Here is a 12,618-nt window from a genome sequence, read left to right as displayed (position 1 = left end):
ATTGCGTATAATTTCTTTTATGTCCGTCTACATAGGTTGCGCTCCTATCTCGAAACTCTTCCTAGGATAAACCATTTAATTAAACTGCTTTTTCCTAAGTAAATGCAGTGAAAAAATGCACTAAGAGTTTGGATTTCACAATGCAATTGAAGAGATTCACATTAATTTTCAAAATAACGACGCATGAAAAGGTTATGGACAAATAGACCTTGGCAATCTTGTCAACCCATGTTCACGTGCCTGCCTCCTACCAATAGGTCTCTCTCTCTCGGGCTCGCCAGCAGCTACAAAGCAGCGGATCAAGCCTGGGCATAGAGGAAGAACATAGATTCGTGCCTCAAAAATCGATCTGGTGTGATATGCGCATACGCGATCCACGACACTCCTTCCCTCCAGATGCCACATCTTGGTGCGATCCCGGCCATGCTTCCCTCCAAACTAAGACGTTTGTTCACCCATACGATGTCTTCTTGATCAAACGCCACCCAACAAATCACGTATCAAATTGCGATCGCCAGAAATCACGCAGCCATCACAGCTCTTCCCAGCGCCTCACTCCTTTCCACATGGAAAGCACAATGATTTTGGCCCAGCCATATATGCTCGAACATGGAAAGTCCCCATGCGAGAATATCTCCCATCCACAAGGGAAACAACGATGATTTGAACCCTTGCCATAAAATATAAAATTTCCCAATGTAAAAATGCAATATAAATCACATGTATCTTCCCAGCCGTGCAACTCCCTCTCTCTCCCTTCCATGCCGTGCAACTCCCTCTCTCTCCCTCTCCTAGCGCCTTCATTCTTCTCTCCCTCTCGCATCCCCTTCGTTCTTCTCTCCGGCAACATCTCCACCGACTCCATCTCCCCTGGCGCGCTCGCAGATTGCGCGCCTCGTCCTGCCCATCTGTTGCTACGCTGCGCCCCTGCCCTCGTTCCTCGCCACGCCCCGCTCCTGCCCTCTGTTCCTCGCCGCGCCAGGTGTGGCATGTGTCCGATGAGTTAGATCAGCGAGAAATACGTCGGATTTCTTTAGAGTAAGAACGTTCTTCTCATGTACAGAGCATTTGATGTTTTATCAAGTTGCCTTCTATTAACTTTTATTAGCGGCGCCATGGCAGGTTCTGCTTGGCAGCACGGCTGATCGGCTCACTTCCGCCACAACGTCGTGCCCAGCGACACGTCGTCACTGACGCGGCGACATTCTGCCCAGTGAGACGACTACACGGCGGGTACCCAGCGACACGGCGTCCCGGACGCGGCGACGTCCGCGTCCTGCCCAGCGACACGACTACACGGCGGGTGTGTTATAAACATCGACACGGCGGCACAGCAAGATAATCACTGATCCTAGGTAGCTTGCCCGTGCGTTCCTACGGATAGCTAACATTTTTGTCCATCTGTTGCTACGGGTATTTAGTTATCCTAGGTAACATATTTAGGAAAACTAAATGCTAAAGGCTCCAAAATTGTAAGAGAATTGTTGGAGTGCTTTGCAGCCTAAGCAGATCCTAGCAGCATCCCATTCTCTACCATTCGGCCGTTTCATGGCTGCAAATTACTAATCTAGGAAAACCAATCATGAGTTCGTATGAGGACAATCGAGAGGACAGCGTTGGAGATGTTGCTGGCCATCATGAGTTCCAGGTGATGGAGTAGCTCAGTTGTCTGTGATGGTTGTAGGCGTATAGAAAAAGATGAGAATGTGGAGAGATGGGTGTTCGACTTGTAGAAGAGACAGAGAGACAAGTGCCTTTGTGATCCATTGGACATCGGCATATGGCCTGGATGTGGCACATGGCTGGGCACCATCCGCAGCCAAGCATGACTGACAGTCGCGGATCCACAAAAAGACAAGGGGAGCGGGGGGTAAATAATATAAGCCTACAGGTCAGCAGCACAAGTACGAGTACCTGCTGCACAAATGGCTTATAGGCCGTATTTTATTTACTAACAAGCCATGTAAGACTGTTCAGTTCATACTTGACAGACACAACACAAAAGAATAATCCACTTCACCAATAAATCTGGCTAATATAAGCCTTTATTATAACATTACTGAACAGACTTACATGTGCTCCATTCATTCATATTAGTCTTTCGATTAACAAGAGTATAAAAAGATTCAAAGGACAAAAGCTAGGCATTGGTGTACAGATTGCCAAATTCGAAGTTATGGTAAATAAAGAAAACATATTTGTCAAATTCAAGTTTTAAGAGCAAAGTACTTATGATAGGGCATGCAAAATCATTACTGTTATATTATAATAAATAGCACTAGAATCAATAGCAGAGAAAATCACAGAAAATGGTAATAGAAGTGTGATATACCTTAACGGTTATAGGGTAGTTTTTGTCTGTGTTCTCCATCTCTCCAATATAAACATTAAAAACTGCAGAAATTTTAGAAGAATATAAGAAAACAAAAAAGGTTAGCGCAAAACACATATAATGAAACCAGTTCATTACAATGATGGTTGCTGTCATACCCAGAATGTATCCCAAAAATGCACCGTTGCACCCAGAGTCATATCCAGAGTGTATCCACAAACAGACAACTGGAGTGAAGTACACCCAGAATATGTCATACACAAAAAGTCCACCCTGGAAATGGTAAAGGAAAAATGCATTTACATATGAATAAATGAACAGAGAATGTTTCAGTGGCACTCAAAATGCAAGGGCCCAGCCCCAATTACTTCAGAACTATTAATCTATTATACACCAGACAAAGGTTCCAGATTTTAATATTCATGTCATAAAATGATCACCAATTCAAAGCTTGCTAATAAAAACTTTTATACATTACTTAATAAATATATGACAAAGTGCATGCTAAAAAATACAACATATAGACAACAAGCGATACTTTTAGCTTCCTATAGTGCATATGAGATAGCTCCCATCTACCAATAAAGTAAATATATGTTAAGACCAGATGGTCCGTAATAAGTCATATATATTGTGAATTCTAAATTTTAGTCTAAATGCCTTCGTTAGGTTTTCTTTTTCCAAAGCACTAAAGCATGATGACAGAACAAGAATCAGTAAACTCAGATTAGGATCAACTGCCAATCCACATGCTGTATGACACAAAGTGCCAAATAACTGGAGATATGATATAAAAAGAGCTCTATCTATTATCAATTATCACCATTGTCAAATCCAGGAATATATAAGGAGGGACTAAACACGCTATCCCGCTTTAAGTCTACTGTATGTACCATAGAAACAAATATAGTAGTTTAGAGCAGTTTTATATTGAAACATTGATGATAAGTATGAAAACTGAAATATATCATGAAAAAAATGATTCAACTTATCTGCACTCAAAGTCTCAAATCAATAGATGGCATGTCTCCTCAAAAGGGTAGAAGCTATTTGTGTGTAATTTTAAAGGACGAGGAGGTACATTCAGTAAATTTTTCAATGAGTTTAAAAATTTTTTATTCATAGACATGTGGAGGAATCTATATTTTGGCTATAACATTTTTATATGGAACTAAAATGGAAGCGGTCGCCTACGACGATCAAACCATGAGGTTTGACGGTTTACTTGTTCAAGGACAAGGATATGATGTCTTTAGAGTTGGCTTTTTACCTACTTGGGTTGATGACATGCGCTACATGTTCAGTTTGTATTCTGACTTCTATGTGTATCTATCTACACACTATGGTAAATGCACAATCGAGTATTTTCGGGATTCCTCAAATTCCTCATATGCTTATGGCATTCTAGGATATATATACTCTAGGCGAGTTCATTTTTGTACTAAATTATATCTCATATGCATATATTTAAAAATCACATAGTTCACTATTTATGTTCTTATTCAATCAACACTTATGGTTTGTGTTTGTAGATATCATTGGTATCGTTGTATGTGTCTAATATCCAAGGAAGAGATGACCCGAGAAGTCTATATAGACATGTGGTGGTGATGGACGAAAGATACTTGTCCAGTTGTCAGAGATTGTAATAGATTGAAACTTTTATAATTAGTCACTGCTAATTAGTTTTATAACTCGTAGAAACAACTACATCATATTAAATGTCATGAAACCACACCCTTTGTGTCACACCATCGAGGAATGGCGGCAAGCAACATCAGCGTTACACACTCTAGCTGTCCTCTATCTATACATAAATAGAATGAGAGGTACTACCTTATCAATGTCCTCATATTGGTGGACTGATTAAAATTTCAGTTATTACATTTTGCTCATGCATGATAGGTGGAGTGACCACTAATGATTTCAGTGAAATTGTATTCTCTCCTATTTGTGGAGATGCAGATGCATTTCAAGGTGAGATTATTTTGGGTAACTCATTTATCTAATTTCTCATACATAGCATTGATCTAAAAGTTTTTTTGTTTATAGACCTACGCAATTGCCTGCTTGGTGATATAGCCGAACGCCATAGGAGAAGAAAAAGAACCAATCGCAACAACTATAAACATTGTAGATATGATTGCTTGAACCCAACTACGGACTTGCAGCTTACAGAGTTTAGTCATCATTTTAATGAGGTCAACTCTCAATTGCTTACTCACATCAGTGCTTTCAATCCTAATAATTCTTTTGAGGTATTCAAATCTAAGAGTCTAATGGAGTTAGCTAAGTCATATCCTGATGATTTCAACTCAATACAAGTTAAGGATCTTGATTGAGAGCTTAATATTGACATTGATTACATTGATAGCTTGCAAGCTAATGAAAGATTTGCCTAATTGAACACTATTGTGAGCTTGCTGGGTTGATGATAGGTAAAAAAGCATTTGGTTTTTCCTTTGATTTATTGGCTTCTCAAGTTAATAGTAGTTCTTCCTATTGTCACTAGATCGGTGGAGAGGTGCCATTCAGCAATGAAATTTGTTAAGACAATACTGAGAAATCATATTGAAGATGGATTTATAAATGATTATATCATATGCTTCATGGAAGCGGAATTTTTATCCACAATTCCAATCAAAGATGTGTAGTTCGCTTTCATAAGATGGAGGATCGTAGCCGTAGAGGGAAATTGTAAGAGTTAACTAATCTTGCAAAATTTTATTGTCACAATACACATTGTTATATTATCAATTTGATGTTAGGCATGGTGTTATATTATCAGACCCTATAAATTAGCACTTAATACTTTGAGTACCAATCTGACTTGATCCTGCTAACTATAATTTAGATGCAAAACACATAATTTTAGAGTAGTTTACAAACAGATTTACCTAGATGGGGTTCCGCGCTTCTCTATGCGTCTAGCTTGACGGAGAACCTCGCGATGGTGGCCTCTGTTGTCTGCCACCGCTCGATCAGCTCGAAGACATTGAACTTCTCCTTGCCATGTGAGGCGTCACCTCTAATATTTGGCAAAGAAACCGGTATACAAATAATTAATCACAAGCATGATACACACAAATATATATATATATTACAAGATCTATAATATCCGAGTTCAACAAACTACGTGCATATACACTTACACTCGTGCTTATAACAGATTCGAATACAGATCGCCAAATAGCTAAAATCAGGGTTCGGGATCTCCATTTCAAACAAAAGGAACGGAAGAGAGAGGAGCGGGCATACCTGGCGTGGCGCAGCGCCGCTAAAGGGTCCGACGACGAAGACTTGGGCAGCGGGGAGTAGGGCGGCGAGCGGCAAGGGCGTTTTCGGCCCGTTGATGCGGTCAAAATGGCCGAATCGAAGGTAGCTATCAGGGCATGCAGGGGAGGTGAACGGGAGTACGGAGGTGCGTGAGAGCAATTTCCCGTGGCTATGATATGCGTCGACGCGACTCTTCCCGGCCGGCTTGGTCCTGGACGAACTCCTTTTTATCACGGGCGGGCGGGGGTCGCGGCGCCGAAGCGAGGCTCTGCAGCTGCTGCAAGCGATCCACCGTGATCAAAGTAGTAAGGCAAGGAAGCAAAGAAGAAGGGAAACAAACGGAGAAAGGGAGAGAAGAAAAGGAATTAATGGATGGATCTTGCATGCAGTCTCTGCGTCAATCATGCAATGCAACGGCATATATGCAAGGAGACGCCAATTTGCTACTAGAAGCGATCGAGGCTCTGCCGCTGCTGCAAGCGATCCACCCATTCCACCGTGATCAAATAAAGAAGGCAAGGAAACAAACAAGAAAGGAAAAAAGAACGGAGACAAATGGAGAAAGGGAGAGAAGAAAAGGAATTAATGGATGGATCTTGCCTGCTGTCCCTGCCCCTGCGTCAATCATGCAATGCAACGGCATATGCAAGCAGACGTCAATTTGCAAGATTGATTTGCGTTTCCTTTTGTTTTGGGCTTTCGTGTGGAGTCACGAAGTTGTTGGCACGAGTGGCGGTTGCAGCCCAAGACATGAATGCAGCTGGGCCGGATTCCTTGTATGCCGGTTTATAGTTAGACCCATATATTAAGTGTATGCAAAATCAAAATTTCCTAGAAGAAAGACTATTAATTACCCCACTTGCTTATATCAATTAATCACGCTCATGCAAAGCAGTCAGCCTGACGTTGGGTGGCACTGGCATGGCATCTAGAAGTATTGTCTCAGATGCAGTTGATGGAGCAGGAGCTGAGCGAGAGCGGGAAAAAAACAGCAAGGAAAGCATGGCACAACCGCACACGTACTAGCTTAGCTCTTGCAATCAACAACACAAGCAGCAGTCCGCCGTCATTTATGGGCTGAGCTAGCTACACTAGGCCCTCTTTAGTTGCAAAAAAAAATTACAAAATGGCTACTATAAAACTTTTATTTGTATCTGATAATTATTGTTAAATCATAAACTAATTAGGTTCAAAAGATTCGTCTCGCAAATTATAAGTAAATTGTACAATTAGTTATTTTTATTTATATTTAATGTTTTGTGCATGTACCGTAAGATTCGATAAGACGGGAAACTAATCTTGCAAAACTTTTGGAAACTAAAAAGCCCCTAGCTACTACCAGCGTGGCAAAGAACTAACATGTAACATCATATACAAGAACAGGAGGAGAACGAACCACTTAGTGTACAGTGAATTGCAAAGATACTACGAACCTACATGTGGGCCTTATTTGTTCCAAAAAATTTTGCGAAAAAAAAAATCAGATTCTTTGTCACATCGAATCTTACGACACATGTATGGAGCATTAAATATAGATAAAAAATTATTAATTGTATAGTTTATATGTAATTTGCGAGATGAATCTTTTGAGCCTAATTAGTCCATAATTGGACCATATTTGTTAAATACAAATGAAAATATTACAGTGTCCATTTTGAAAAAAAAAATTAGAACTAAATAATTAAGGTCGTGATCGTAGATGGAGTGAGAGGTAGTTTACAAGAAATCTAAGGTCGTTATGTCCCACTACGTAATATTAAAGCCTTCTACCAGACTACTACCTTTATGTTGTGTGTTGCCCGAGTTGTCCGCTGTCATCAAACCTCCATTTACCTTCGAGCTTTAGGGCCCGTTTGGCATGGCTTCAAAAGGCTCTGGCTCCATCTGCATGTATATTGTTGGACACTACTTTACATTGTACATTATTGTAGCGAGGAGCCACTCCGTCACAGGAACTAGAAAATGAACTTTCAAATGGAAGAGCCGGTGGAGCTAGTTTTTGGGGTTTCATCGGCTTCTTGCTAAGTGGTGTTGCAGTAGCCCTATAGTAGAGAAGCCGGAGCACCTTAGAGCCAAATGAGCCCTTAGTGCTAAGCTTGGTGCGTCGAGCAAGGGGGGCAGAGGTGGTAGTAGTAGCAGCTGAGAGCACATTGCAAGACCCATCCAAACATTCCTTAGACTCCTCTCCAATAAAGAAAAGAGGAAGCAACTTCCTCGCTCTCCTCTTCTCGTCGTGCATGCCTAGAAAATCCTCTTGCAAATTATGGCGTCTTCTGATCCTCAGTCTCTAACTATCTAATGCATCTTTACAGACGGTTCGTAGTTCTGACATCGTCCTTTTTACACCACAGGCGCGTGATAACTACAACCGCTTGTAGTATAAAAAGAAGACGTCGGCGTTGTACTCTTTTCTACTAGTGTGACCATGCTCACCAAAGCTCTAGCCATGCTGCATTGACTACAAACGTTGTCGATATAGGGGCCTCAAATCTTGTTGTGCCCCTCTCTCAAAAGAAACATATGTCGATATCGTGAACCATCATAGTTTAATTGCTTCAGTAGTGAACCCTTCTATCACCACCTACACTTATCGAGCTATCTTTGTCTCCTAATCTGAGCTTTCTCTAAGCTCTAAAAACAACTATAATATATTATATATATTGCCCTGTAGTACATTAATAACGCTGAACCATCCACGTAGCATATACACCATATTTCGACAGGGGCGGCTATATACCTTTCTAGTTATGTTCAATATATACCTTTCTAGTTTCTTATAGTACAGTAGTAAGAGGAAACGTTGTCTCAGCCGCCGCTGCTAAAGCGAATACATTGACTCGTTAATTAATCTGCTATATATAAAGTGACGCACACGTGTTTTTCGCCCATGGTTTCAAGCCTGACCCACGTGGATAGACTCTCGTATACGTTCAACCACCCCCAACCCAACCGAACGACGTCTCGTCCCTCACGTGCTCGGACCGTTACACGCATTCTGTCTTAGTCATATACCGTGCGTGGACCAATTGAGTGCTAAAGTTACTTTAAGAAAACATGCATAGAGGTTGCATGGTACTTCCTCCGACCACAAACTAATAAAAGAATATAACTATCAAACTATGAGATCTATATAAGTCAAAGTAGCTTAACTTTAATTAATAAGATGTTTGGTACTTCTTTACAAACTTCACCGCAGAGCAAGCAGCTCTTAACAAAAATCTAGTGTTTGTGTAGTATCTCCTTAGGTACTCTTATAACTCCTATTTCTTTTATAGCAGAGCTGTGTGGAACTGAATTTGTTTGGCTAAAAAATATGGAGCAAGCTGAAAAACATGAAGTGCAACGGTCCCAAACATCCCTAAATCTATAATAAATAGTACTAACATTTATGTCTCCAACTAGCTAAGTTACTGCAAAATTATATTCTATAACTAATTTAATGACACTTATCTTGTATTATACTCTAGCTGCCCAAAATAAGTATGCACCTCACATTTGGAGGAGTCAATCAATGTTAAGTTTGACCTAATATTTTTTATACCAAATAAGCATAATTAGATTAATTATGTTATTCATTTTTATAGTAAACCTAGTTAGATATAGAAATGCTAATAGTATTATTTTCTATAAACTAGTCAAGCTTAAGATTGGTTGACTCCTCTGTGTAAAATGTAATTATGTTATTCATTTTTATAGTAAACCTAGTTAGATATAGAAATGTTAATAGTATTATTTTCTATAAACTAGTCAAGCTTAAGATTGGTTGACTCCTCCGTGTAAAATGTAAACTTTTTTAGGATGAAAGGAGTAGGCATTAGTACAATGTTATGTTATGGGCAGATAACATATACTCTATCCATGCTCGTCGCTGCTGCTGGCTCTGCGCCTCTCCATAAGTGCACTTCTGAAGTTTAAAATTTATCCCAAAACAAATGCACCTCTATGACCTAACTATAATTGTCCTTTTTCTATTTATTTTTTTCTCGAAGTACAATAATCACATCTTTATAATGTAATTTCTTATTAATATTGATCTGTTCACAAAACACTAGTGTTTTTATTTTGAGACGGTGGAGAGAAGTAATCAAACAGCCAGCTGGTGATGTATCGTATCGTAGCATCAAATTAAATGGCAGGACTGCAGATCCTAGCTGGGATAATGCCGGAGTGTGTGCGTGAGAGGAGCAAACCATATAAATTTGACTTGGTGGTGTACTGTATATTAGTGAACGTACTGGCGTCTCTTGCATTGGGCCTTGTTTAGTTCCAAAAATTTTGCAAAATTTTTCAGGGCCTTGTTTAGTTCCGAAAAGATTTTGGATCTCGGTACTGTAGCACTTTCGTTTGTTTGTGACAAATATTATCTAATTATGGACTAACTAGGATCAAAAGATTCGTCTCGCGATTTCCAGCTTAACTGTGTAATTAGTTTTTGCTTTCGTCTATATTTAATGCTTCATGCATGTGCTATAAGATTCGATGTGACGGAGAATCTTGAAAACTTTTTGGATTTTGGTGGGAACTAAACAAGGCCCAGATTTCTCGTCACATCGAATCTTTAGACGTATGCATGTAGTATTAAATATAGATGAAAACAAAAACTAATTACATAGTTTGGTCGGAATTGACGAGATAAATTTTTTAAGCCTAGTTAGTCTATAATTAGATAATATTTGTCAAATACAAACGAAAGTGCTACTATTCTTATTTTGTAAAATTTTTTTGGAAAAACAAGGCCTTGGGCCTTGTTTAGTTCCAAAATTTTTTGCAAAATCGACACTGTAGCATTTTCGTTTGTATTTGACAAAAATTATCCAATCATGGACTAACTAGGCTCAAAAAATTCGTCTCGTCAATTTCGACCAAACTATGCAATTATTTTTTATTTTTATCTATATTTAATACTTTATGCATGCGTCTAAAGATTCGATGTGACGGGGAATCTGAAAAATTTTGCAAAATTTTTTGGGACCAAACAAGGCCTCGTCATACTCCAAATACCATGCGATGTAGGTGGGCAGTGGCCGGCCAGCGGGGTGAGCATTTAAAAGGTCGACGGCGACACGGTGCAGCATAATAGGGCCTTGTTTACTTCACCTCAAAAATTAAAAAAATTTCAAGATTCTTTGTCACATCAAATCTTGGAGCATATACATAAAGCATTAGATATAGACGAAAATAAAAACTAATTACACAGTTTGCCTGTAAATTACGAGATGAATATTTTGAGCCTAATTAGTCCATGATTGGATGATATTTGTTAAATAAAAACGAAATGCTACAGTGCCGAAATCTGAAATTTTTTCGGAACTAAGGCCTTGTTTAGTTCACCCAAAAACCAAAAAGTTTTCACGGTTTCCTGTCACATCGAATCTTTCGACACATGCACGAAGTATTAAATATGGACGAAAATAAAAACTAATTGTATAATTTAACTGTAAATCGCAAGACGGATCTTTTGATTCTAGTTAGTCCATGATTGGACAATATTTACCACAAACAAACGAAATTGCTACAATAGCAAAGCCTGAACAAGTCCTAGATAGTCACCCTCACTCGCGCATCTATCTAGCGGCTGGTCCACTCTCATCGACCTCACCAGCAGCAGCAGGAGGCCGGACAGATGGATGGGGGCCTGCGGACTGCCTACCTTTGCCTGGCCTAACCGTGCATAGAGCCCAGCCGAATTTGCCTGGCCTGTAGGGGCTGTTCAAAAGGCATGGCTGAAAATATTATTTACTGATTTGTTATATGAGAGAAAAATATTACTAGCCGATAGAAAAATATGACTTATAAGATAAACGAACGAAACCGCACGCCTAGAATGAGTATGAGCATGCCTTCTCAAATAGAAACCTGACACCTATATTGATTGCCCAGATTGTACACGCACAATGTAATGGTCATGTAGACTATGTAAGAGCATCTCCGAGGTTTCTAAAATATACTCCTAGTCTACATTTTTTAGTAAAATTGGAGAAAAATTGCTCTCTAGCAACTCTCTATCTCAACTCACAATCTCTTTACACTACGGAAAATCAATCTAATCGTGTGGAAAAATATACACGCATATCGACATACCAATCTGGATAGGGAAGAAGGATATAGGATAGGGGGTAGATTTTGTACTTGTTTTGAATCAAATAGCTTATAGTTTTTTTACAACCCATAACTCACAATAGCTTTTACAGAAACCATAAATCAACCGAACACGCTTATAGTTGATTAGGTTTCTAATTGTGGAATCTCATTTTTTTTATGAATTTATCTCATAGTTTAACAATACTTTCTTTAGTGGTTAGTCATGTCATAACTTCATCGATCTCAAGCAGGGACGGACGGGAGGGGGAGAGGAGGGGAGGGGAGCAGGACCTGACCCCGTAACATCACAGAATCTTTCATTTGTACGTCTCGTTCCTTTTCACTAATCAATAGAAATTGAGTAAACAAGCTTTGTCAACTAAACTGAAACTGTTTTTCCTTAAATATATCTCTCGATTGTCTAATGTTAAATGCCTAAAAAAAGTTTACAGTGCGTCTTTTTTTTCCTTGAACCTAAACAATTTTTTTGATAAAAGAATATTTTATTAAATTTTCAAGCATATTACAGCAAGTTGATCAAAGCCTTGGAAATAATTTTTCCGACCTCTACCTGACACCATGCATACAGCCATCAAAAGAGGAAATCCCACACACTACTGATTATCAATTCCGTAGACTAGAAGGACTAGAATGCACCCATGTTTTTTTTTTGAGGAAAGAATGCACCCATGTGCCTTTGCTCCTGATCTCAAGATATAATAGGATGTGCATGCGTGCGCTCGCACGAGTGAATATATGTATATGACAATATCTAAATATTGTGTGTGTGTGTTTGAAAAAAAAATCCAACACGAAGATGCATGAACAACTTTGGTTTGTCCACCAAGTGTACTTCAGCTAGCAAGTAGGAAAAATATGAATAGTGATTTTAATTTGTATTCTAAAAGGAACTCTCACTTTCTAGCGTT

The 12,618-nt window shown here is 39.3% G+C and overlaps 1 long non-coding RNA gene across 1 annotated transcript; it reads right to left on the bottom strand.

The window, feature by feature from the left end:
- LOC110435685 lies at positions 2,331 to 5,351 on the bottom strand. The gene is made up of 3 exons (XR_002453502.1): positions 5,230 to 5,351; positions 2,491 to 2,605; positions 2,331 to 2,394 (listed from the first exon to the last, which is right to left on the bottom strand). It is a non-coding gene; the product is annotated as an uncharacterized LOC110435685 (long non-coding RNA).

Source organism: Sorghum bicolor, chromosome 1 (genome assembly GCF_000003195.3).
Source record: "Sorghum bicolor cultivar BTx623 chromosome 1, Sorghum_bicolor_NCBIv3, whole genome shotgun sequence".
Taxonomy (NCBI): domain Eukaryota; kingdom Viridiplantae; phylum Streptophyta; class Magnoliopsida; order Poales; family Poaceae; genus Sorghum; species Sorghum bicolor.
This window is presented reverse-complemented; position numbering and strand designations above follow the sequence as displayed.